Genomic DNA, 26,993 nt, shown 5'->3' with positions numbered 1-26,993 from the left:
ACTACTCTAGTACCAAGTAAATAAGCTCGGAATTTATCCAGAGCAAAAACAATAGCAAGAAGCTCTTTCTCAGTAGTAGTATAATTGGACTGGGCAGCGTCTAAAGTCTTAGACGCATAAGCAATAACAAAAGGGTCCTTACCTTCGCGCTGAGCCAGCGCTGCTCCTACTGCATGGTTGGAAGCGTCGCACATGATTTCAAACGGCTGGCTTCAGTCTAGTCCTCTCACAATTGGGGCTCGAGTTAGGGCGGCTTTCAGCTTATCAAACACTTGTTTGCAATCTTCACCGAACTCGAACTCAATATCCTTCTGTAGTAATCTGGATAAGGGAAGTGCTACCTTACTAAAGTCCTTAATAAATCTCCTGTAAAAACCTGCATGGCCAAGGAACGAACGGACTTCCCTCACAGAAGAGGGGTAAGGTAAACTAGAAATAACATTCACCTTTGCTGGGTCTACAGAAATGCCATTATTAGATACCACATGTCCTAATACAATCCCTTGTTTTACCATAAAATGACATTTTTCAAAATTCAATACAAGGTTTGTATTAACACATCTATCTAATACTCTAGATAATCCATCTAAGCAAAGGCTAAAAGAATCACCATAAATGCTAAAATCATCCATAAAAACCTCCATACAGTCCTCAATAAGATCAGAGAAAAGACTCATCATATACTTTTAAAAAGTAGCTGGTGCATTGCATAAGCCAAAGGGCATTCTCCTGTAAGCATAAGTCCCAAAAGAACATGTAAAAGTGGTCTTTTCCTGATCCTCAAGAGCTATATGAATCTGGAAATAACCTGTGTAACTATCTAAAAAGCAATAATGTGATTTACCTGACAGGCGATCCATCATTTGATCAATAAATGGAAGTGGGTAGTGATCCTTACGAGTGGCTTGGTTAAGATGCCTGTAATCAATGCAGACTCTCCAAGCATTCTAAACTCTAGTTGCTATGAGCTCTCCATGCTCATTCTTCACTGTAGTGACTCTAGACTTCTTGGGCACCACTTGTACTGGGCTAACCCATTCACTGTATGAAATGGGATAGATGATATCTGCCTCCAATAGTCTAGTCACTTCCTTTTTGACAACTTCCAAGATAGTGGGATTCAATCTTCTTTGGGGTTGACGGACAGGTCCTGCTCTCTCTTCTAAAAATATTCTGTGCTCACATACTTGAGGGTTGATGCCTACTATATCTGCCAAACTCCACCCAATTGCCTTCTTGTGCCTCCTCAGTACATCAAGTAACTGCTCTTCTTGTTGAGAAGTAAGTTCCCTTGCAATGATAACCGGAAACTTCTGCTCATCTTCAAGATAAGCATATTTGAGATGTGAAGGGAGGGGTTTCAACTCTAACTTCTGATCATGGGCAGGCTCTGGATTATTTGGAGCTTGTGAAAATGGCGAAGTGCCCTCATTGTCAGTTAAGAGGGTCCCCACACTTGAACCTTGTCCAATGTGCTTCTCTTCTAACTCTTCCTTGTGAACTTCAGCTACAGTTTCATCTATGACATCACACTGAAAGATAGAATGATCTTCTGGAGGGTTGTTTATGACTCCATTCAGATTGAAGATTACTATGCGGCCATCTATTTCAAAAGAGTATGTTCCTAAAAAAGCATCCAATTTCAATTTTGATGTCTTCAGGAATGGTCTTCCAAGTAGGATTGATGATGGCTTATCCGAGTCATTATGGGGCATCTCCAAGATATAAAAATCAGTGGGAAATGTAAGCCCTTTAATGTTCACTAAAACATCCTCAGCAACTCCAGCCACTGTAATAATGCTTTTATCTGCTAACACAAAACGAGCTGCCGACCTTTTTAAGGGAGGGAGTCTCAAAATATCATATATAGACAAAGGCATTATACTAACACAGGCTCCTAAATCACACATGCAATCATAAATTACTACTCCACCAATAGTACAACTAACTATACAAGGACCTGGGTCACTACACTTCTCAGGTAATCCTCCCATTAAAGCAGATATGGAACTACCTAAAGGAATAGTTTCTAATTCATGAATTTTGTCCTTATGTATACATAAATCTTTTAGAAACTTTGCATATTTAGGTACTTGTTGAATAACATAAAAAAGAGGAACGATTACCTCAACCTTTTTGAATATTTCTACCATTTTGGGATCGGGTTCCAGCTGCTTCCTGGGCTTCCTTGCAAGTTGTGAAAATGGAATGGGAGTGGTGTTTTCTGCAGTGTCTGCGTCTCTTGGTGCTTCCTCCTGTGGTTGGGCTTCTTCTTTTTCAGCTATGTCCTGTATGTCCTCTTCCTCTTCAACATCTTCTATTTCTACTACCTCTTCAGCTGAGGCGTGTTCTGGTGAGTTTGGCTCCTCCTGCAGTGTGGTTCCGGAACTTAGGGTGATGGCATTAATGCCTCCCTTTGGATTGGGTAATAGTTGAGAGGGGATTCCAGTGGAGCTTGAAGGTTGGTTACTGGAATTTTTGCATTGATCCAATCTGTGGAACAAGAGCTTGCAAAGTAGCGGTCAGACCATTCAGACTGGCATTAATGTTATTTTCCATGGTCTGTTGACTTTGCTCAAAAAATTTTAGTAACTCTTCATTAGGAGATGAAGAAGGGTGAGTAAATTGAGAGGTCTGCTGTTGGGTATTCTGTGGTCCTTGGGACTGCCTCAGGTGAGGTGCTCTGTAAGGTTGGTTCTGCTGCCTATTGTTGTTATTATTCCACCTCTGATTTCCCTTATTATCTCTGCCTCCTCTATTATTGTTGTCCCTCCAATTCTGGTTAGAATTGTCCTGCCATCCATGGTTATTATTTCCACCTTGATTGTACCCTCGGTTGGGGCGATCATAGAAGTTATGAGTGGATGCCACCATGTTGTCTTCCTGTTGGAGTTGCGGGTATTCATCAGTATAATGGCTATAATCAGCACAAATTCTGCAAACTCTCTGTGGGACTAACTGTTGGTTTTACTATAGTGAAGGAGGTTGAGCTTGCTGAACTTGTTGTTGATTCAATTGCATCTGCTTCAGCAAGTTGGTCATTTCACAGATACTCTGAGTTAGAGCATCAGTCTCTCTGCTAGAGGATACCTCTGCAATGGCTTTTGAACGGCCTTGCTTCTGTCTATGGTTCCTAGTAGATTCAGCTAAGTCGCTGATCAGTTGCCATGCCTCATCAGTGGTCTTGTACTTCTTCATGGACCTATTGCTAGCACTTTCCAATGTGGTCTTATCTTGGGGCCTCATACCCTGTGTGATGTAGCTGAGCAACACTATCTTGTCGATCATGTGGTGGGGGCATGCTTCCAGAAGATTATTGAAGCGCTCCCAGTATTCAAAGAGAGTCTCGTTGTCATCTTGAACAATAGTAGAAATGTCTTTCCTCAGTTTATCAGTAACTTCAGATGGAAAGAATTTCTCCAAAAACTCTTTTCTGAGCGTATCCCAGTTGGATACATTAGCTAGGGGTTGAGTGTAGTACCACTCTCTTTCCTTTCCATCAAGAGAAAATGGGAAAGCTTTCAGCAGAATTGAAGTTTCATCTGTACCATCACGCCTGACAGTAGAACAGGCTGCCTGGAAATCTCTCAGGTGCTTGATAGGCTCTTGAGCAGGTAAGCCATGAAACTTGGACATCAAATTGAGCAGTGCGGTCTTTATTTCAAAATCTGTAGCCACTGCTGGGTGACGCGCTTGAAACGGTTGTATTGTAAAATCAGGGGCTCCTTCTTCCTGGATGGTAACTCTCCTAGGTTCTGCCATGTCGTCTGCACGTGAATCAACCGAATCAGTAGAACGGGAGCTGGTTTCTTTCTCAAGTTCACTTTCAGATCCGCCCTCAGAGCGGACTAACCGACGCCAAGCTCGCCTTATTCGTGAAATAGTCCTTTCAATTTCAGGATCGAATATTAGCAAGCGCAGATCAGGAAGTGAACGCGTCATTTGACGAAAGAAACATGCAGCTCATAGTAGCGAAATAAAATAAAATGCAAATAAATAAATTCTAATTAATAACTTTAGCACTCTATTGCAACTCCCCGGCAACGGCGCCAAAAATTGATGCGGGCGGAGATTAGCGAATTAAAAATTATTAAAATATATACTTTGCAAGTATAGTTCTTAATTCGCCGGAAATCCGCCTATCAATTTAGAAAGATATCACAGAAAATTGAAATTTAAAATACTGGGAGTATGAATCCCAGGTCGTCTCCCAACGAGTTGCAGGAAAGGGTGCTATTTTATTAATCAGATGTTTTTGAAAAGGGTTGAGTTGAGTAAACAGGAAATTAAATTGATGAAATTGAATAATGTAAATAAAAGCCTTGACTGGGAGTTGATTACATGGAAGCCCTATTCTTGATGGAACACTCTTAAGATTAGTTGACAATTGAGAGTTATTTCGTTTAGTTATCCTTTACTAAGTAAAGGAAGGTAAAACAAGTTGGAATGCTGTTCTATTCACAAGTCCCAATCCACTCTGGGGAGGGTTGGTGTCAGGAATTAGAGAGCAATCCAACAATAACCAAATTACAATCTTTCTCTTGAACCTTCCAACTCAAGGGTTCCTTTCAATCAACTCCCCCATCAAGTTAGGGAACTACTCACTCATTGTAAAGGTAAAATTCGTAGCATATGAAAAGGGATTAAAGAAAGACATTGTAAATAAAAATTAAAAATAATCAATTAAAAATAAAAGTGATCCTTGTATTAAATAATCCTAAAAATATTCCAATGGTAAAATTAAACAAAGCAAGGAACATGGAAGAGTAAGCCAAGTAAAGAAAACGAACTAGAATGACGAAGTCTTGATGAGGTAATAACTCTTCTCAATATCCCAATGCAAAAAGCTAGAGAAACTAAAATCCTAAGAACTATGAATGTGTAGAGAGAAAACCTAGAGGAGGAGTAACACTAGATCTAAAACTAAAACTGTGTAGAATGAATATTGTCCTTGGTTTCTACATGTTCTCCGGCTCTAGTCTGCTGTTCCGGGTCAAAAACTGGGTCAAAATAGGGCCCAAAATCGTCCCCAGTGAATCTGCAAATTATGCAGATTGCGCACGTCACGCGATCGCGTCGTTCATGCGGACGCGTCATTCGCGTTTCTGCTTTGCCACGCAGACGCGTCATCTATGCAGCCGCGTCACTCGTGCTATTCCATGCCGCGCGGTCACGTCATTCATGCGGCCGCATCGCTTCAAATTGCTCTCTTCCGCGCGGTCGCGTCATCCATGCGGCCGCGTCGCTTCTCGCTGGTCATCTCCTCAATTTCTTGTGTTTCTTCCATTTTTGCCGGCTTCCCTTCCAATCTCCAACTCTTTCATGCCCTATAAAGCCTGAAATACTTAACACACAGATCACGGCATCGAATGGAATAAGGGGAAATAAAATACATAATTAAAAGTCTCTAGGAAGCAAGTTTTCAACCATAAAACATCTTTAAGAAGGAAATGTAAATGCATGCTTATTTAATAAATAAGTGGGCAAAGATCATGATAAAACCATACAATTAAACACAATATAAACCATAAAATAGTGGTTTATCAAACTCTGTTTGGAAAACCTCCCAAGGAATCACAGCGCCATCTGGCTGTAGGATACGTCGTGCTACCAATACTGAGCCTCACCCTGCAGCTGATAAGTTCCAAACTCAACCCATTACTCCTCAAGAACCTGTTGAGCTTGCAGTGCCCGCTCCATAGCCTAAATCCAATTGTCTGCAGCAGTGGGATTTTGTAAACCCCGATTAATTAGTAGATAATTAGTCAGTAAATTGGTTTTTAATAAGGAAGACTAGAAATGCGAATATTATATCAAATTAGAATAGAGCTCATTGAAATGAGAATTTTGACACTAATTTCGAAGAAAACGGTCCAAAAATAGACCGAACGGGCCGAACCGATTAAACCAGACCCAAACCGGGCTATCAGTCCAACCGGACCAACACATTAAAAGAGCCCGAAAGCCCCTTTCTTCTTCATTTCACCTGTAGTACGTGAAATGCTTCCAGGGAGAAGAGAAACGAGAAATATCCTGTAACCCTTACGTTAATTTCCAACTCCCGTAACTTTTCCGTCTGAGCTCCGATCGCACCGTTTGCGGCCACACGTTCACTGCGTCAAGCTCTACGTTTCTATTGGAATAATTTCATAGGTAACTCGTTATTTTACACTCAGCCTTCATTTCCCCCAATGTTCAAATTTTGAGAAGGAAGGTTGAATTTCTTTGATTTTTGATGTTTTAGGATCCAATTAGCTTGAGAAAAATGTTCACTCTTGTTTATGTGAAGCTTGGGTAAGGTGAGGATACGATAATTCCATTTTAATTTCATTGAATTTGAGCTTTGAGTATTAAGTTGGATATATATGTGTTATGAATGTGTATTAGGTTGAAAATAAATAATTGGAGCTCGAAATTGTGAATACTGGAACTTGGAGGAAGTGGATTAGTTGAGGTTTTGAGGGCTGTCTTCTTTTAGGAAAATTGTCTTGGAATAATACTTGGGAATCGGCTAAGGTATGGTTTAGGTTTCTTGCATTTAATATATAATGTTCTGTGAAAACTTAGGCTAGATGACTATAGGATAAGTTGGATTGCATGTGTATATTTAATACTTAGTATCCTGTTGATAAACATGGTTGGTTTGGTGCTTATTGATTAACTGGTGATTTGGTGAATTATTGATTTGAGGTATAGCTATTGTGGAAGTTGTTGTGATAATGAGGTATCTTGTGTTAAAAGCCTAGGATTTGTGAACTATGATTCTTGGTTGAATTTTGGTTGTTAGAATTGAATATTGTATGAGTATAATTGTTGATCTGAGGTAGACTTATTGTGAAGATTGCTGAGGAGATGCGGCTAAAATTTTATAAAAATTAGAGATTTTGTTTATATGATTATTTAAAAAGATTTAGATTCAAAGGTTATATGGTTTGATGTTGAGTTATTAGGAAAATGAGCATGTTTTAAGTTTGATTCATTTTGAAAAGAATGAATTATGTTTTGAATTGGAACTATTGATGGACGGAATGAGAGGTGTGATAATGAAGGATAAGGATTGAATATGATTGATGTATGGTGATGAATGAGATGCGATTGAGAATGATGTGGATGTTGATGAATTATAATTGAATTATTTATATGGCTTATGAATTTGAATAATCTAAGATACGATATTCCTTGGATAAAGTGTCGTGACTTGCCACCACGTGTACCAGGTTGAAAACTCGATACTCTGTTGTCCCTACGACGTAAGTGTGACCGGGCACTATATAAATTCCCAGGAATGTTATCCCCATTGAGCAATATTGATTATTTGAGAAAAAGCTATGCATAGACTCTTGGGGATGCACGTCGAGGGACAGTCTAAGTTCAATTCAGACTTGTCGGGTTGGTTGGATAACCGACAGATGAGCCTCATCAGCCATAGGACAGGCATGCATCATATACACATTACTTGAATTACTTGCTTGTGCTTTAATTGGGTGTGCCTAGATGTACTTGCCATGTTAAATGTGTATTTGTTACCTGCAGTAATTGTAACCTTCTTGTGCTTGCCTTTATCTGTTTATTTGTCTGTGAAAATACATGACAGAGTTGGAGGTATGGAGGAATGGCAGTATGGGACTTAGATTTAAGGTTAAGTTAAGTTAGGTCTAAATATTCTTAGAAAACCACCTTGTATGGGTCTTGTTTAATACTTTAAGCTCTATAATCTGAGTGTCAGCGTTCTAGGGTTGCCTCTAGCATTCCCAGGACCTTATATATTATGTGTGTGGCACCTTTACCATACTGAGAACCTCTGGTTCTCATTCCATACTATGTTGTTATTTTTCAGATGCAGGTCGAGAGGTATCTCGTCAGGCGTCTAGACTCTTGAAGCGGAGTGATTACTGGGTTATTTTGCTATGCTATGATGTATATATATATATATATATATATATATACTTAGCTTTCTCTCCACATAACTTATTCTTTTTTATCCTCTTAGAGGTTTATGGAGAGGCAGGATTGTGTGTGTGTACTTTTGGGTTTTGGATATGTATGTATATATGTGTAAATATTCTTCGACCAAACTTGACTTCGCAGGCTGAGTTAGGAGCTTGTTATTTTGTATCATTGGCACTCTATTCTTACTTCTGTTATCTTATCTTTAATAGTTATGTTTTTTTCTTAGCACACAAGTTAACTCGTTCCTTGAGCGCTGCGCTTTTATTTCGTAATTTTTATTTCGCCTATTCTTCAAGGCTCCTAGCATATTATAATTCTTCTGCTATTATGTGTACTCATTTTATTTTAGAGGTCGTAATACCACACCACCTTTGTTTTACGACTTAAGCGTAAAGCTTAGTGTGGTAGGGTGTTACATTATGGTATCAGAGCAGTTCGTTCCTATAGAGCTTGAAAAATGGACTGATAAGAGTTTAGAGCAGATTCCGGTTGTATGTGAATTTCCAAATGTGTTTCCAGATGATATTAATGAATTTTCACCTAATCGAGAGGTTGAATTTGCAATTGAGTTGGTGCCTGGAGCCGGTTCGATTTCGATTACTCCTTACAGGATGTCACCTTTAGAAATGGTTGAACTGAAAGCTCAGCTGGAAGATCTGTTGGGTAAGCATTTTATCCGACCAAGTGTTTCTCCGTGGGAGCGCCAGTGTTACTGGTAAAGAAGAAGGATGGGAGTATGCAGTTTTGTGTCGACTATCGGTAGTTGAATAAGATTAATGTGAAGAATAAATATCCGTTGCCTAAAATCGATGATCTAATGGATCAGTTACAGAGTGCCGGTGTGTTTTCTAAGATTGATCTGTGGTCTGGGTATCATCAAATAAGGGTTAGAGACGAGAATATTTCGAAGACTGCTTTCAGGACATGTTATGGTCATTATGAGTATACGGTGATGTCTTTTGGATTGACTAATGCCCCAGCAGTATTTATGGATTATATGAACAGGATTTTCTGACCGTATCTGGACAAGTTTGTTATCGTCTTCATTGATGGCATTCTTGTTTACTCTAAGACTGAAGAGGAACATGCTGATCATTTGCAAACTATGCTGCAAATTCTAAGAGATAGGAAGTTATATGCTAAGTTGTCTAAATGTGAGTTCTGGAAGAGTGAAGAGAAGTTCCTCGGTCACGTGGTGAGTAAGCAGGGAATAGCTGTGGATCCTGCTAACGTGGAAGCAGTAATGAATTGGGAGCGAGCAACTTCAGTGATAGAGATAAGGAGTTTTCTAGGTTTGGCGGGATATTATCGTAGATTCATTAAAGAATTTTTACAGCTCGCCTTACCTTTAACTAAGTTGACTAGGAAGGATACGCCTTTTATCTGGACTCCGGAGTGTGAGGAGAGTTTTCAAGCATTGAAGCATAGGTTAACTACTCCACCCGTGTTGGTATTGCTTGAACCAAGCGAACCATTTGAAGTGTACTGTGATGCATCACTGAAGGGTTTAGGATGCGTTCTGATGCAGCACCAGAATGTTGTAGCATACGCCTCATGGCAATTAAGGCCACATGAAATGAACTACCCGACACATGATTTGGAACTTGCTGCTGTTGTGTTTGCTTTAAAGATCTGGAGGCACTACCTCTATGGCGTTAAGTTTCATGTTTTCTCAGACCATAAGAGTTTGAAGTATCTTTTTGAGCAGAAAGAGTTGAATATGCGTCAGAGGAGGTGGATGGAGCTTCTGAAAGATTATGATTTCGAATTGAATTATCATCCAGGAAAAGCAAACGTTGTAGCAGACTCCTTGAGTCAGAAATCTTTATATGCAGCTTGGATGATGCTACGAGAAGAAGAATTACTAAGGGCATTTCAAGGTTTGAATTTGGGAATTAGAGAAGAATCTGAAATTTTGTGTTTGAGTCAATTGCAGATTTCAAGTGAATTTAAATCAGAACTTCTGAAGGTTCATCGAGACAATAAAGTGTTACGTAAGGTATTACCAGCAGTTGAATAGGGGAAACAGTGGAGAGCGTCAGAAGGACAGGATGGTTTGTGGAGGTTCAAGAATCGGATTGTTGTGCCAGATATTGGAGACCTGCGACAGAGAATCTTGAAGGAAGCTCATAAGAGCGGGTTTTCAATCCATCCATGGAGCAGTAAAATGTACCAAGATCTGAAAGCGATGTTTTGGTGGCCAGGTATGAAGAATGATGTGGCATTACATATATCTAAATGTTTAACATGTCAGAAAGTTAAGATTGAGCATCAGAGACCATCAGGGACCCTTCAGCCTTTGGAGATTCCACAATGGAAATGGGAGAGTATTGCAATGGATTTTGTGATAGGTTTGCCTAGAACCCGATCTGGCTGTGATGCTATTTGGGTGGTTGTGGACTGACTAACAAAATCAGCTCACTTTCTTCCTATTCGAATAAGTTGCACAATGGAAGAATTGGCTCGAATATATATCAAAGAGATTTTCAGATTACATGGCGTGGCTTCTACCATTATATCTAACAGAGATCCCCGTTTTACATCAAAGTTCTAGGGAGCTTTTCAGCGTGCATTTGGGACTCAGTTACATTTGAGTACTACGTATCGCCCTCAAACATATGGTCAGTCAGAGAGAACTATTCAGACCTTGGAGGATATGCTAAGGGCTTGTGTTTTGGACCAGCCTGCGAGCTGGGATCGGTATATGCCATTAATAGAATTTGCTTATAATAATAGCTGTCATGCGAGCATTGGAATGGCTCCATATGAGGCTCTGTATGGCAGGAAATGTCAATCTCCGGTATGTTGGTATGAAACTGGAGAAAGAAGTTTGTTAGGACCTGAGATGATAGCTGAAACCACTGAACAGATAAAGAAGATCCGTAGCTGAATGCTTATAGCCCAAAGCCACCAAAAGAGCTATGCTGATCAGAGGCAAAAGCCTTTGGAGTTCAAAGAAGGAGAACATGTCTTTCTGAAAGTTACACCAACCACTGGAGTGGGAAGAGCTATTAAGACTAAAAAACTGAATCCCCGTTATATTGAACCATTTGAGAACCTGAAGAGAATTGGGCCAGTGGCTTATAGAATTGCCTTACCTCCGTATCTTTCGAATTTGCACGACGTGTTTCATGTGTCACAGCTTCGGAAGTATACTCCTGATGCAAGTCATGTTCTAGAACCGGAACCAATTCAAGTAAGAGAAGACCTAACGCTTCCAGTAATTCCGGTGAGAATTGATGACACTAGTATTAAACGATTACGCAGAAGGGAAGTAACATTGGTAAAAGTAGCTTGGAGTCGAGCTGGTATCGAGGAACATACTTGGGAACTTGAATCAAATATGCAAAAGGACTACCCACATCTCTTTTCAGGTAACTAGATTTGAATTTTGAGGGCAAAATTCTTTGTTAGGTGGGTATAATGTAAACCCCGATTAATTAGTAGATAATTAGTCAGTAAATTGGTTTTTAATAAGGAAGACTAGAAATGCGAATATTATATCAAATTAGGATAGAGTTCATTGAAATGAGAATTTTGACACTAATTTCGAAGAAAACGGTCCAAAAATGGACTGAACGGGCCGAACCAGTTGAACCGGACCCGAACCGGGCTGTTGATGAGCGGATAATTTATACGTTTTTTGGCATTGTTTTTACATAGTTTTTAGTATTTTTAGTTACTTTTTATTATATTTTTATTAGTTTTTATGCAAAAATCACATTTCTGGACTTTATTATGAGTTTGTGTTTTTTTCTATAATTTCAAGTATTTTCTGGCTGAAATTGAGGGATCTGAGCAAAAGTCTAATTTAGAGGCTGAGAAAGGACTGCAGATGCTGTTGGATTCTGACCCTTCTTCACTTGAAGTGGATTTTCTGGATCTACAGAAGCCCAATTGGCGCGCTCTCAATTGCGTTGGAAGGTAGACATCTTGGACTTTTCAGCAATATATAATAGTCTATACTTTGCCCGAGATTTGATGGCCCAAACTGGTGTTCAACGCCAGCCAGAGACCCTTTTCTGGCATAAAATGCCAGAACTGGCACCAGAACTGGAGTTAAACGCCCAAACTGGCATCCAAGCTGGCGTTTAACTCTAGAAAAGGCCTATGCACGTGTAAAACTCAATGATCAGCCCAAGCACACACCAAATGGCCCCGGAAGTGGATTTCTGCACTATCTGCACTTAGTTACTTATTTTTTGTAATCCTTAGTAACTAGTTTAGTATAAATAGCACTTTTTACTATTGTATTCAAATCTATCTATCTTTGGACTTTGAGGCTTATGCCATTTTTCACATTGGGAGGCTGGCCACACGGCCATGCCTAGACCTTTTACTCTTATGTATTTTCTACGGTGGAGTTTCTACACTTCATAGATTAAGGTGAGAAGCTCTGCTGTTCTTCATGAATTAATGCAAGTACTATTATTTCTCTTTCAATTCACGCTTACTTCTTCTCCAAGATATACTCTCGTACTTAATTCAGTTAAGTCAGAATGAAGGGGTGACCCGTGACAATCACCAACTATCTTCGTTACTCGCTTAGCCAAGATCCGCGTGCCTGACAACCACAAGCGGTCTACATGATGTTCAACGTAGTCATTGGACGACAGCCAGAGTATAGTATCTTGGGTCTCTGATCCACGGATTTGACTTGCCTCTCCTGACAACAGAGCATTCGAATCCGTAAGATTAGAACCTTCGTAGTAGAGGCTAGAACCAATTGGCAGCATTCCTGAGATCCGAAAAGTCTAAACCTTGTCTGTGGTATTCCGAGTAGGATCTGGGACGGGATGACTGTAACGAGCTTCAAACTCACGAATGTTGGGCGCAGTGACAGTGTGCAAAAGGATAAAGAGATCCTATTCCGACACAAGTGAGAACCGACAGATGATTAGCCGTGCGGTAGCTGTGCCTGGTATTTTTCATCCGAGACGAGAGATCCGACAGTTGATTAGCCGTACAGAAACTGTACTTGGACCATTTTCACTGAGAGGACGGATGGTAGCCATTGACAACGGTGATCCACCAACATACATGTTGCCATGGAAGGGAGCACGCATGATTGGATGAAGACAATAGGAAAGCAGAGGTTCAGAAGCAACAAAGCATCTCTAAACGCTTATCTGAAATTCCCACCAATGAATTACATAAGTAACTTTATTTTAATTTACGTTTTACTTATCTTTTAATTATCAAAACTCATAACTAATTGAATTCGCCTGACTAAGATTTACAGGATGACCATAGCTTACTTCAAGCTGGCAATCTCTATGGGATCGACCCTTACTCGCGTAAGGTATTACTTGGACGACCCAGTGCACTTGCTGGTTAGTTGTACCGGAGTTGTGAAAAGTGTGATCACAATTCCGTGCATCAGCTGTCGGTCCAACCGGACCAACACATTAAAAGAGCCCGAAAGCCCCTTTCTTCTTCATTTCACCTGCAGTACGTGAAATGTTTCTAGGGAGAAGAGAAACGAGAAATATCCCGTAACCCTTTCGTTAATTTCCAACTCCTGTAACTTTTCTGTCCGAGCTCCGATCGCCGCACCGTTTGCGGCCATGCGTTCACCGCGTCGAGCTCTACGTTTTTACCGGAACAATTTCATAGTAAACTCGTTATTTTACACTCAGCCTTCATTTCTCCCAATTTTTGAATTTTAAGAAAGAAGGTTGAATTTCTTTGATTTCTAATGTTTTAGGATCCAATTAGCTTGAGGAAAATGTTCACTCTTGCTTATGTGAAGCTTGGGTAAGGTAAGGATACAATAATTCCATTTTAATTTCATTGAATTTGAGCTTTGAGTATCAAATTGGATATGTGTGTGTGTGTGTGTGTGTGTGTGTGTGTGTGTGTGTGTGTGTGTGTGTGTGTGTGTGTGTGTGTGTGTGTGTGTGTGTGTGTGTGTGTGTGTGTGTGTATGTGTGTTATGAATGTGTATTAGGTTGAAAATAAATAATTGGAGCTCGAAATTGTGAATACTGGAACTTGGAGGAAGCGGATTAGTTGAGGTTTTGAGGGCTGTGTTCTTTTAGGAAAATTGTCTTGGAATAATACTTGGGAATCGGCTAAGGTATGGTTTAGGTTTCTTGCATTTAATATATAATGTTTTGTGAAAACTTAGGCTAGATGACCATAGGATAAGTTGGATTGCATGTGTATATTTAATACTTAGTATCCTGTTGATAAACATGGTTGATTTGGTGCTTGTTGATTAACTGGTGATTTGGTGAATTATTGATTTGAGGTATAGCTATTGTGGAGGTTGTTGTGATAATGAGGTATCTTGTGTTAAAAGCCTAGGATTTGTGAACTATGATTCTTAGTTGAATTTTGGTTGTTAGAATTGAATATTGTATGAGTATAATTGTTGATCTGAGGTAGACTTATTGTGAAGATTGCTGAGGAAGGGTATGTTGAATTGAAAAGAATGCAGGTTTGGACCCGAAAAGGGTGGCAAAGTCCGAGTTTTAGAGGAGATGCTGCTAAAATTTTATAAAAATTAGATATTTTATTTATATGATTATTTAAAAAGATTTAGATTCAAAGGTTATATGGTTTGATTTTGAGTTATTAAGAAAATGAGCATGTTTTAAGTTTGATTCATTTTGAAAAGAATGAATTATGTTTTGAATTGGAACTATTGATGGACGGAATGGGAGGTGTGATAATGAAGGATAAGGATTGAATATGATTGATGTATGGTGATGAATGAGATGCGATTGAGAATGATGTGGATGTTGATGAATTATAATTGAATTATTTATATGGCTTATGAATTTGAATAATCTGAGATACGAGATTCCCTGGATAAAGTGCCGTGACTTGCCACCACGTGTACCAGTTTGAAAACTCGATACTCTGTTGATCCTACAACGTAAGTGTGACCGGGCACTATATAAATTCCCGGGAATGTTACCCCTATTGAGCAATATTGATTATTTGAGAAAAATCTATGCATAGACTCTTGGGGATGCACGTCGGGGGACAGTCTAAGTTCAATTCAGACTTGTCGGGTTGGCTGGATAAGCGACAAATGAGTCTCATCAGCCATAGAACAGGCATGCATCATATGCACATTACTTGAATTACTTGCTTGTGCTTTAATTGGGTGTGCCTAGATGTACTTGCCATGTTAAATGTGTATTTGTTACCTGCAGTAATTATAACATTCTTGTGCTTGCCTTTTTTTATTTATTTGTCTGTGAAAATGCATGACGGAGTTGGAGGTATGGAGGAATGGCAATATGGGACTTAGATTTAAGGTTAAGTTTAATTAGGTCTAAATATTATTAGAAAACCACCTTGTATGGCTCTTGTTTAATACTTTAAACTCTATAATCTGAGTATCAGAATTCTAGGGTTGCCTCTGGCATTCCCAGGACCTTATATATTATGTGTGTGGCACATTTACCATACTGAGAACCTCCGGTTCTCATTCCATACTATGTTGTTGTTTTTCATATGCAGGTCGAGAGGCATCTCGTTAGGCGTCTGGACTCTTGAAGCGGAGTGGTTACTGGGTTATTTTGCTATGCTATGATGTATATATATATGTACTTAGCTTTCTCTCCACATAACTTATTCTTTTTTATCCTCTTAGAGGTTTATGGAGAGGCAGGATTGTGTATATGTACTTTTGGGTTTTGGATATATATGTATATATGTGTAAATATTCTCTGACCAGACTTGACTTCGCAGGCTGAGTTAGGAGCTTGTTATTTTGTATCCTTGGCACTCTATTCTTACTTCTGTTATCTTATGTTTAATAGTTATGTTTTTTTCTTAGCACACAAGTTAACTCGTTCCTTGAGCGTTGCGCTTTTATTTCGCGATTTTTATTTTCCCTATTCTTCAAGGCTCCTAGCATATTATAATTCTTCTGCTATTATGTGTACTCATTTTATTTTAGAGGTCGTAATACCACACCACCTTTGTTTTACAACTTAAGCGTAAAGCTTAGTGTGGTAGGGTGTTACAGATTTGAGGTTCCCCTGAAGGTTGGGGGGTGAACTTTAAGAAATGTAGCAAGTGTCATGGGACCGTCCTCATTATTGTTCCCGTGATTACCCTGGTTTATCTGATTACCCAGTGGCTCGGTTGTCGCCTGCATAGCCGCAGCCATATTTCCCAGGGTAGCCATGAAGTCTAATTTTCTTTACAAGACCCAAATCCTTCATAGCAAAGGATCTGTTCAAGTCTTTCTTAAGACTTTCAATCTTCTTAGTGTCATGACCAACAATCAACATGTCATCAACATAAAGCAAGAGAATTATAAAATCACCATCAGAGAATTTCTTAACATATACACAATGATCAGAAGAAGTCTTACTATACCCATGACCTTCCATGAAGGAATCAAACTTCGTGTACCACTGCCTTGGCGCTTGCTTCAGCCCATATAAGCTCTTCTTCAACTTGCATACAAGGTGCTCCTTTCCTTTAACCTCAAAACCCTCTGGTTGCTCCATATAAATTTCTTTATCTATGTCACCGTGAAGGAATGCAGTCTTCACATCAAGCTACTCAAGCCAATCCAAGCACAGCTCGAATAGAAGACATCTTCACAATTGGAGAGAAAATCTCCTCAAAATCAATACCTTTATTTTGCTCAAAGCCTTTCACAACCAATCGAGTTTTGTACCTTGGCCGTGAGACATTTTCATCCGCTTTCAATTTGAACAGCCATTTATTCTTGAATGCTGTCTTACCCTTCGGTAACTTCACCAATTCAAACGTATGATTCTCATGCAAGGATTTCATTTCTTCTTGCATGGCCTTCAACCAATCTTCCTTATGCTCATCAGACATAGCTTCCTGGTAGCTCTCTGGCTCCCCAGTCTCAGTGTTCATCACATACTCATGAGGAGAGTATTCTTGAGAAGGATGATGCTCTCTAGTAGATCTTCTTAATTCAGGCTCAACTGGTGGTTCAGGTGGAACTTCAACATCTAGTGGAACTTCTGCATCTGGCACCTCAGGTTGAGGTGTAAGTTCATCATGTAAATCATCACCAACATTATCAACTTGTACATCTCCCCTATCAATAGGAGGTCTAGTGGAAGGACCAGATTCATCATTAGCAGAACGTCTAACAGTTATTAGCTTATCTGTCTTCTCAAGATCTTCAATAGTTTGGTCTTCAAAAAAATCATATGCCGGCTTCTAATTATTTTCTTGCTCACCGGATCCCATAATCTGTAACCAAAGTCTTCGTGACCATAACCCATAAAGATACACTGCTTTGACTTTCCATCAAGTTTGGACCTTTCATCTCTTAGAATATGAACAAAAGCCCTGCAACCGAACACTCGCAAGTGACTATAGGAGACATCTTTCCCTCTCCAAACTTTCTCTGGAATATCACCATTTAGTGGAACCATTTAGTGCAACTATATTATGTTGAGGTGTCTTAGGAACCGTCTTCTCAATCTTGATTCCATGTCCTTTACAATACTCTTCAAATGGACCCCTGTATTCACCACCATTATCTACTCGAACACATTTCAATTTTCTTCTTGTTTCTCTTTCAACACTTGCATGAAAGTGTTTGAAGATTCCAAGCACCTGGTCTTTAGATTTCAAAATAAAAGGCCACACTTTTCGAGAATAATCATCAATAAAAGTAACAAATTATGACGCACCACCTAGTTTCTTAGCATCCATGGTGCAAACATCAGTGTGAACTAAATCTAGAACATGTGATCTCCTATGAGGTCCAGAACTATGAAATGATACTCTAGCATGCTTTCCAACAAAACAATGAGTACAAGTATTTAAAGTTGTACCTTTCACTGGAAGTGAGTGCTTCTTGGCTAAGACGCTTAGTCCTTTCTCGCTCAAGTGACCAAGACGTATATGCCACAAATCAGAAGAGGAATCATCAGCTACATTCACCTCTTCTTTGCACAACTTTGCTTGCAACCGATAGAGAGTAGTGAGACTATTGTCTTCTTTAGCAACAATGAGAGCCCCTTTGGTAATCTTGCATTTTCACTACCAAAGAAAGTGCAATACCCCTCTTGATCCAATGTCTTCACTGAAATAAGATTGAATCGCATATCTGGCGCATGCCTAACATTCTTCAACTACAACTTGCATCCTATGTTGGTTTCAAACCACATATCACCCATACCAATGATATCACACACTCCTTTATCTTCCAATTTGATCTTGCCAAAATTTCCAGCAGTATAAGAAGTGAAAATTCACGCCTCAGAGTGATATGACACGAGGCATTAGAATCCATAATCCAAGTGGAATCATCACAGATAAGATTCACATAATTTTCATCATATGTGATAAGAACATCTTCATAAACAATAGCAACAGTTTCTTTATCACTATCTTTAGTTTTGTCTTCATTTCTTCCCCTTGATTGTTCTCTTTTCAAGAACCTACAATACCTCTTGATATGACCCGGCTTGCCACAATGGTGACAAATGAACTCCTTTCTTGGCTTGTACTTTCCTCTTGACTTGCTTCGACTCTCTGACCTGTCAGAACTGTGAGGTTTTCTACTTTGACTTCTCCCTCGTGACTCTGAAACAAGTGCTTCTGACTGGGAGGAGGCATTAGTCAAACCTTGCTCTCTTCTTCAGGCTTGTTCATTCAATATGCTCTCTTTAACCATTGCTAACGTCAACTTTTTATTTGGAGCTGAGTTAGTCAGTGTCACAACCAGAACTTTTCAACTATCAGGCAAAGAGCTCAACAACAACAAAGCTTGCAACTCATCATTCAAAGTGATTTCATTATTTTTCAGTTGGTTCACCATCTCCTGAAAAGTGCTCAAGTGCTCCGGCATTGATTTGCCTTCAATATACTTCATATTAACAAGCTTCCTAATCAAGAATGCTTTATTTTGCACATTCTTCCTCTGATATAACTCTTTCAATTTATTCTACATCTTCTCGGCATTCGTTTTGGTGTCAACATGTGGATAAACTCTAAGATCAAGCCATTGCCTAATCAAAGCAACTGCCTTCCGATTTAGCTTCTTCCATTCAGCATCGGATTTAGTACCTTTAGATTTATCCCCCTCCACAAGATCATACAAGTCCTTACTATACAACATGTCTTCCATAAGGGTCTTCCAAATCGAGTAATTTTGGGAATTCAATTTGACCATATTCGTTCCATGAGTATTTTTTTCAATTTAATTAGCATAGAAATAAACAACCAAAGCTCTTGATACCACTTTGTTGGGAAAACCTCAACAAAGGTTCAAACAAGAACATGTCTAACAGCGGAAGTACCAAAAATAATTTTTTCACAACCTATATGTGCGATTAAATAGGCAACTCCAAAGATACTACAAGCAGCAAATAATGGCAGAAATTAAATAATCAGACACCAAAATTTTAACGTGGAAAAACCCCAAAAGAGGGACAAAAAACCCACGGAACCTGGTCCAGTAAAATCTTCCACAATCAGAATAATGGGTAAGCAAACAGTCGTCCTAGTGACACTAGGGCATCTCAACAATCAACAAAATACATCATCAAAACTTATGGAATCAACATAAACCTTTCACAAAGTGGGTATATCAAATCAAACAAAAGAGAAGGCAATACAATTAGCAAGTTATATCGTCCTAATGTTCATCTGTACACCAGGAATAACATACTAAAATTTCATAAGAAATAAAGCAAGTTTACCAGTTCAATCGGATAAAAAATGGCTTACCCTTTCCCTCAATTTTCTTTTTCTTCTCGCTGTTGAAGCCCCTGCTTTGTTTCTTCTTTGTTATCAAAAGAGAGTCTCTTTATCTCTCTCCCTCTTACCGTGGCTTTTGCCACTTTCTTCATTTATTTATTTATTATTTTTTATATGTGGACCCACTTAGTTAGGGACCCACCAACAATTATATCATAAAATATATGTCATGCATTTACTTTTTTATTTACAATAAAATCAATAGATAGATTAGATTAAAGTCGTGTAAAAGATATAAATTTATTACTTTTCAAAATAATAGCTACAATAAGAATCATAAATATGTGTTGTCATTCAACAAAACACATAAACATGCATATCATGTAAGATAATGAATATGCATTCAACTAGAATTACATTACTAACAACAATATTATTTTATACGATTGTTCTTGTGGTTACCTTAAATCCCCTTTTCAACCTCTATGACACTGATACACACTTTATGAAAATTAAAAGATGACCACAAACTCTTTCTCCTCCAACAATTTGTTTTACCCATGGAAGAGTTAATTTTTTTGTTTGAAATTCAATAGAGAATAAGAAGACGACGTGATCATAAGAAAGGGGTTTAACATTTTAGTTTTGTTGAAACCATAAAACGACGACGTTTAGTGCCTTTTTTAGTGCCAAAATACTATGACATCATTTTAATATGTTCAGCGTGGCAAGGGTTGAGCCACGTCACTAACAGCGTTGAGTTCTAGTGATAGAAAATATACGAAAAACTACATTGGCTTACTTTTTTTAATCTCGAGGACCAAATTATAGTAATTAAAAAGTTAAGGACTAAATTGGTGCAACTCACCAATCTCAGGGACTAAAGTGGGGCTTAACTCCATAATCGCATTGTATTACATATAGTTACAACAGAATGCAACAAAAAAAATGAACTTTCATATAAAATAATATTAGGACACAACAAGTCAACAAGTACTCTACAAAGTAAAACAAAAAGGCTTCTTCCTGAATGCAAAAAAGGGGAAAAAAGAAAAAAAAAACTTCTCACATATCACAAAATGTAAGAAAAAGAACTAAATTCTAAGCACATATATGTTCTGGTATTTCATCTATGGACCTATTTTGGGCATTACATTAAAACTAAAGTCACAGCAAAATTAAGTTATTGCTTTTTAGAAAAGTTATTTTTTAGATATTAATATTAGATCAGATTAAAAGTTTAACAAAATCCTATTTTTTCTTGGACTTTCTCTGCTAAAAGTACTTGAATCTAAAGTTCTAAAACATTCATAACCACATAATACTACAAGAAAAATGTTGAATACCATTAGATTTACTATTGGCTGTTAGTGACGGGTTTACCGACAAAATCATCCGCAAATTTGGCAATAAATTTGTCGGGTAAAAAGAAAAATGCGCCGGCAATATTTGGAAGGGAAAAAAAAAGAAAATTTGGCGTGATATTTACCAACGGAATTATCGTCGCCGGTAAAAGCTCAATTAATGGAACACTTTGTTTTGTCATACGCATTTAGTTACCATCGGATTTATCCGCCGGTAAATTCATGGTAAAATTGGCCCTAAATTGGAATCGTGCGCCCTCTCCCCCTCATTTTGGAAGACCACTCTCTTTCCAAACCTTCGGCTCCTTCTCTCTCTGCATCACTCTCCCCCAAACTACCTCCGACAGACCCCTCCGCCAAGCCGGCCACCACCAACAACCTCTAAAGACTGCGGGGACTGGGCAGGTACTCCTTGTGTCACTTGGCTTGCTGTCGTGCTGTCGATGCTGTCTCCGCTGCTTGACGGAGCTGTCTCCTTCTTCCGTCTAGGTAGGTTGTCCTCCTCCTTCTTCATATTCTATTTTATTTTACATTTGTATTTTTTTCAACAAAAATCCTAAATATAGCCCTGCATGTTGGTTACTGCCACTGCTATTATGCCGTACATGCTGCCACCACCATGCCAAAGAAGTCCTTTGCGTCGCCACTGTCTCCAGGTAACTCACTCACTAATTAATTTAGAGTAGCTAAACCTTAAACCTAATTTATCTAATTTTAGTTTGTTATGTGTTAGAAAATATGCAATTAGGATATTTTTATTAAATTATAAATTATTAATTTTTCTCGGGTTATTCTTTCCTTTATAAAAGATTAAAAAATTTCATAGTGTTAGAATCTTGGCATTTTTTAGTTGAATAACATGAATAGCAAAAAAGAATAATATCGTTTATTATACTTTATTATAAAGTAATAGAATATTTATAATTAGTTTTTAGTTTAAACAATAAGATCAATTACAAATTTTTCATATTTAAATTTGATGAAAGTAAACAGACTTTTGGGTTATTAATTTTTTCATTTCACTTGCTTTATTAAATTTTCAGGTTAGATTTTTTAGTTTTGATTATTAGTTTTTACATTTTACTAACTTCACTTCTATTTTAGGATTTTTTTTAATGTCGTGTAGCTTAAATCATGGGTTGTTCGTGTAATACTTAGGTGGGTTTTCTATCTCTAGACGTGCTATGTTGTTTATATTTTATGTTGGACTTACTTTTTCTAGAATAAAATTTTAGGACAGAAGTGGGAGAAGGTTGCGCAGTAACACCTTCTCGAAACCCTTGTTTGCTAAAAAATTGTGGAGTACTAAGGGGTTATACACTAGAATGGCTAGGATTTGATATTTTATTGAATGTTTTATTTTTTCTAATTTATACCTGCAGCTGTTTTCTTTGGAAAAAGTGATAAATTTATTTGGTGCATGTCTCTGCATTAAGGAGAAGTTCTGCTGAATTTTCGTTAAAATTGTTTAAAAAATATTTAGTTTGTGAGAAAATGATAATTGAATTTGGTGGTAGATTCTAATTATAGAAGAAACTCTGCTGAATTTTAATAAGTTGTGTTGTTGATTGAATTCTAGGTTGTTTATTGCAAAGTGATTCCAAGTCATCGTTTGTAGATGTATGATAGAGATAATGGTGGAGGGGGATTAAAACCTAAGTTCTTTGAGGGGGTTGACGAGTTTGTTGCGTATGTCTTCAACATAGAACCGTTTAGGTCTCAAGGGGTATCTAGGTATCTGTGCTATAAGTGTCGACTGACTAAGTGGTTAAAATTTCGGATATAACACTTCACCTTCAAGGATGGGTATTGGATGTGAATGGAACACGGAGAAGTGGATGAGCAGGATATCAACCATTCTACATGAATTCCAATAGGTCTGAGGGTCGATCAATGAAGGTTTGGGTGGTTAGAGAACTAAACATGGAAGAAATGAATTGAGAAGGTAACCAAGAGAGATACAACAAGATGATGTTTGATGCAATTGGTGTTACTGATATGGAAGATACTGAACAAGAGCATAACCTGAAGGCAAATAGTTTTTATCATCTACTAGAATCTATCGCAAAACCTTTATTCGAGGGGTGAGTTTACTTGAAATTGTCTACCTGTCTTTGAATGACGAGTATTAAACTTGAGTCAAATTATACCCAAGAGTCTTTTTTATAAGTGGGCCACCTTTTGCAACAAATTAGTGCTAGCCAGGACTACTGGCATCCCACGGAGCCATTATAAGGCAAAAAAAAGTTTCGAAATTAGTCTAAATTTGGTGAAAATAAATTATTGTTTAAATGGTTGTATGTTATTACAAGGGGAATGTAGACCTAACTGCTTGTAGATTTTGTGATGAACCGAGGTATTAAGTCGAGAGAGAACAAATTGGTAAACATATGATAAAGAGAGTTCCAGACAAAAGAATTCACTACTTGCTCCTAATTCCTAGGCTAAAATGATTGTATGCCTCGATGAGTTTGGCCCCTTACATCATCTGACATAGTAACAACAAGAGTTATGATGGTTTTATGACGCACCTATCACATGGAGATGCTTGGAAGCATTTCAATCGGGTCCACACTATATTTGCGAGCGAGCCTAGAAACGTTATATTAGTTTTGTGCTTTGACGGGTTTGCATCGAACTCTAATTTTCGGTAACACGTACTCTTGTTGGTCTGTTGTGGTGACTCCTTATAACCTACTTTTCGAAATATGCGTGAAGGACCCATACATGTTCTTAACTTGTATCATACCTAATCAAAAAAACCCAAAGACCAAAATAGATGTCTTCTTGCAATTTTTGATGGATAAGTTGATTGAGTTGTAGATACATGGTGTAAAAACATATGATATTTCAACCAAAAAAAACTTCCAAATGCATGTTGCATTGATGTGGACCATCAACGACTTTCCTGAATACGAGATGTTATCAGGTTAGTCAACTTTGGGCAGAATGTCGTGTCTTATTTGTATGGAGGATACAAAGTCATTTTGGTTGATAAATAGGGGTAAGAATTCATGATTTAATTGTCATCGAAGGTTCCTCAATATTGATATCCTTTTGACGTAATAATGACTCATTTAGGAAGAATAAAACTAAAAAAAAGAGGCACCCATGAGTTTGAGTGGTTTACAAGTTTGGTATCGTGTTAATAGTATCTTAAGATCGTTGATAACGGGGTAGGATTGAAACCTCTGGAATATGACAGGGAGTATAATAGACAAAACAAAGTATATTTTGAGACTTGCCTTATTAGAAAGACAACTTAGTTCATCATTGTCTTGACGTGATGCATATTAAAAAAAATGTGCTTGATAATATCAAATGTAACAGCCCAGACCACCCGCTAGCACGATATTATCCGCTTTGACACACAAGGCCTCACGGTTTTACTTTTGACGATAGGGATGCTAGCCGAAGCCCCCCACACTCACTCGTCAAAATGCGTCATGCTAGGGAGAGGTATCCACACCCTTTTAAGGCATGCTTCGTTCCCCTCCCCAACCGATGTGGGCCTTACAATCCACCCCCCTAAGGGAGTCCAGCGCCCTCACTGGCACATCGATCCGGGTTCTGGCTCTGATACCATCTGTAACGGCCCAGACCACCCGCTAGCACGATATTGTCCGCTTTGGCACACAAGGCCTCACGGTTTTACTTTTGACGATAGGGATGCTAGCCGAAACCCCCCACACTCACTCGTCAAAACGCGTCATGCTAGGGAGAGGTATCCACACCCTTATAAGGCATGCTTCGTTCCCCTCCCCAACCGATGTGGGCCTTACATCAAACACACGATAATGGACAATGAGCGAACCAAGGATAACAATAAGGAAAGGTTAGACTTGGTGAAAATTTACAGGCGGCCAGATCTGAACTTAAAAAGACTTAGCCGGTAGACTAAACCAAAGGCGGTGTTCATTCTAACGAATGACCAAAGACAAAATATTTGTAGTGGATTAGGGATTGAGGTTTTTTTATGGTTACGCCTCTAACTTGGATAGGTGTACAAATGTCTCACAGGGTAGACTTGCTGAGTTGAAGAGTCATGATTGTCGTGTATTTATAGAGTCATTGCTTTGTGTCATATTTAGAGAACTTTCTACCAACATTTGGAAACCCCTCACAGAAATAAGTAAGTTCTTTAGGGAGTTATGTGGTATGAACTTTAGCATTAATAATCTTACAATTATAGAGAAGAACATTCCCATCATACATTGTAAGTTAGAGAGGAAATTTCCTCTAAGATTTGTTGATGTTATGGAACTCAGGTGGATGTACCTTTTTGAGAGGTTAATTGGATCATTCAAGCATACGGTGAAGAACAGAACTTGAATCACGGGTAGCATCTGCCAAATATTCCTAACTAAAGAAACATCCGCATTTTACTCCTTCTATTTTGAGCCTCATGTTGAGTCACGGAGAACAACAGTTGGAAGGAACGATGAGACAGGAGAATCCTCGTCAAGTGGACTAACCTGTCTAATATTTGTTCCATAAGGAGTTACAATGGGTACGGGTACTAAATATTAGTTAGAGAAAAAGGAGATCGATGCCGCATACCTGCATGTATTACTTAACTGTAATAGTTGGTGGAAAAGAAATAACACCAGAATATGGATTCGTAGGGATGTAGGCGATATTGATTCTGATTGGTATAGTGTGTTGCACAATATAATTCAATTAGAGTATTGTCGCATTACGTACAAGGTGTGCGTATTTAAATGTGAATGGTATGATCCAAATTAGTGACTAGGAACACGAAAGCACAATGACTACAATATCACTAAAGTAAACGTGACAAGGAAATATAGGCACTACGGTCATTTTATTCTACCTCAAAATGCACGACAAGTATATTATTTGCCTTATCCAGGGTCATGCAAGTCTAATTGGGTGGTTGTGATTAAGATTAGCAAGAGGTCGCATCGAGTCTGATGGGACAGAGGGTCGGGAACCTTACCAAATTAATGATCCAACTTCTTCAAAAATAGTAGTTGATACTGGTGATCCGATCACCCTTAGATCGGCTATTATGGATAATGACATCATTAACCTTAGGGTAGATGACGAGATACTACTATTAGAGGACAACGATGTTCAAAAGGAAGAAGGGGTCGATAGAGACGAAGAAGACGAATTCGATGATCAGGAAAATTACCTCAGAAGAGGAGGATGAACCAGAGGAAGAAAATGATGAATCTAAATAAGATTAACCTAAATATAGTTTAACTAACTTGTATGTTTAAACTTTATTTGAAAAGATCATATAATTATAATGCACGCTAGCCTTATTAGTTCTATCTTATGTATTTTTTTCTTTATCAAATTTTAATTATATTATGATATAATTACATTGTTTCAGGTAGGTATGACGACACGTTGACGTGTCACGAGCATGCCTTGTTTTGATTACGACAACGATGACTATCAGAACCCATAGTCATTATTAGGGCTTTGTTTTGATTTGTTTAGCAGTATTTTATTCCTTCGTATTTTTATTTTGTATATTTGATATTTCACATTATATATAGATCATTGTTTTCAGATAAGTTACTAATTTATTCTTTACTAATTGAGAGTTAACTATTAATTATTAAATATTGGGGTCTATTATAGGTTTAAGAAAACATAAAAAAAAGAACTAAAACTATCATCAGATTTACCGTCGGAATTATCCGACAGTAACGACCATCCAATTTAATAAAAAAAAATAAAAAAGTACTACCGTAGGATTTTTTCTGACGGTAACATGAGGCGAAATGACAACATGTGGTGCAAAATTTATCGTCGGATAATTTTCAATGGTAACTAACATCAAATTTCTTGTAACCTTAATATTAGAATTTGACAGTAATTTCGCCGCAAATTACCGTCAGAAAAATAAATTTGCCAGTAATTAATTACCGACGAGGTTTATACCGTCGGATTTTATCCGACGCAATTTACCGGCGGATTATGTTCATTATTCTGCTGATAAATTCGACGGTATTCAACATTTTTTTGTAGTGTAAAAAT

The sequence above is a fragment of the Arachis hypogaea genome, chromosome 14, assembly GCF_003086295.3.
Source record: "Arachis hypogaea cultivar Tifrunner chromosome 14, arahy.Tifrunner.gnm2.J5K5, whole genome shotgun sequence".
In the NCBI taxonomy this organism is placed as follows: Eukaryota; Viridiplantae; Streptophyta; class Magnoliopsida; order Fabales; family Fabaceae; genus Arachis; species Arachis hypogaea.
This window is presented reverse-complemented; position numbering follows the sequence as displayed.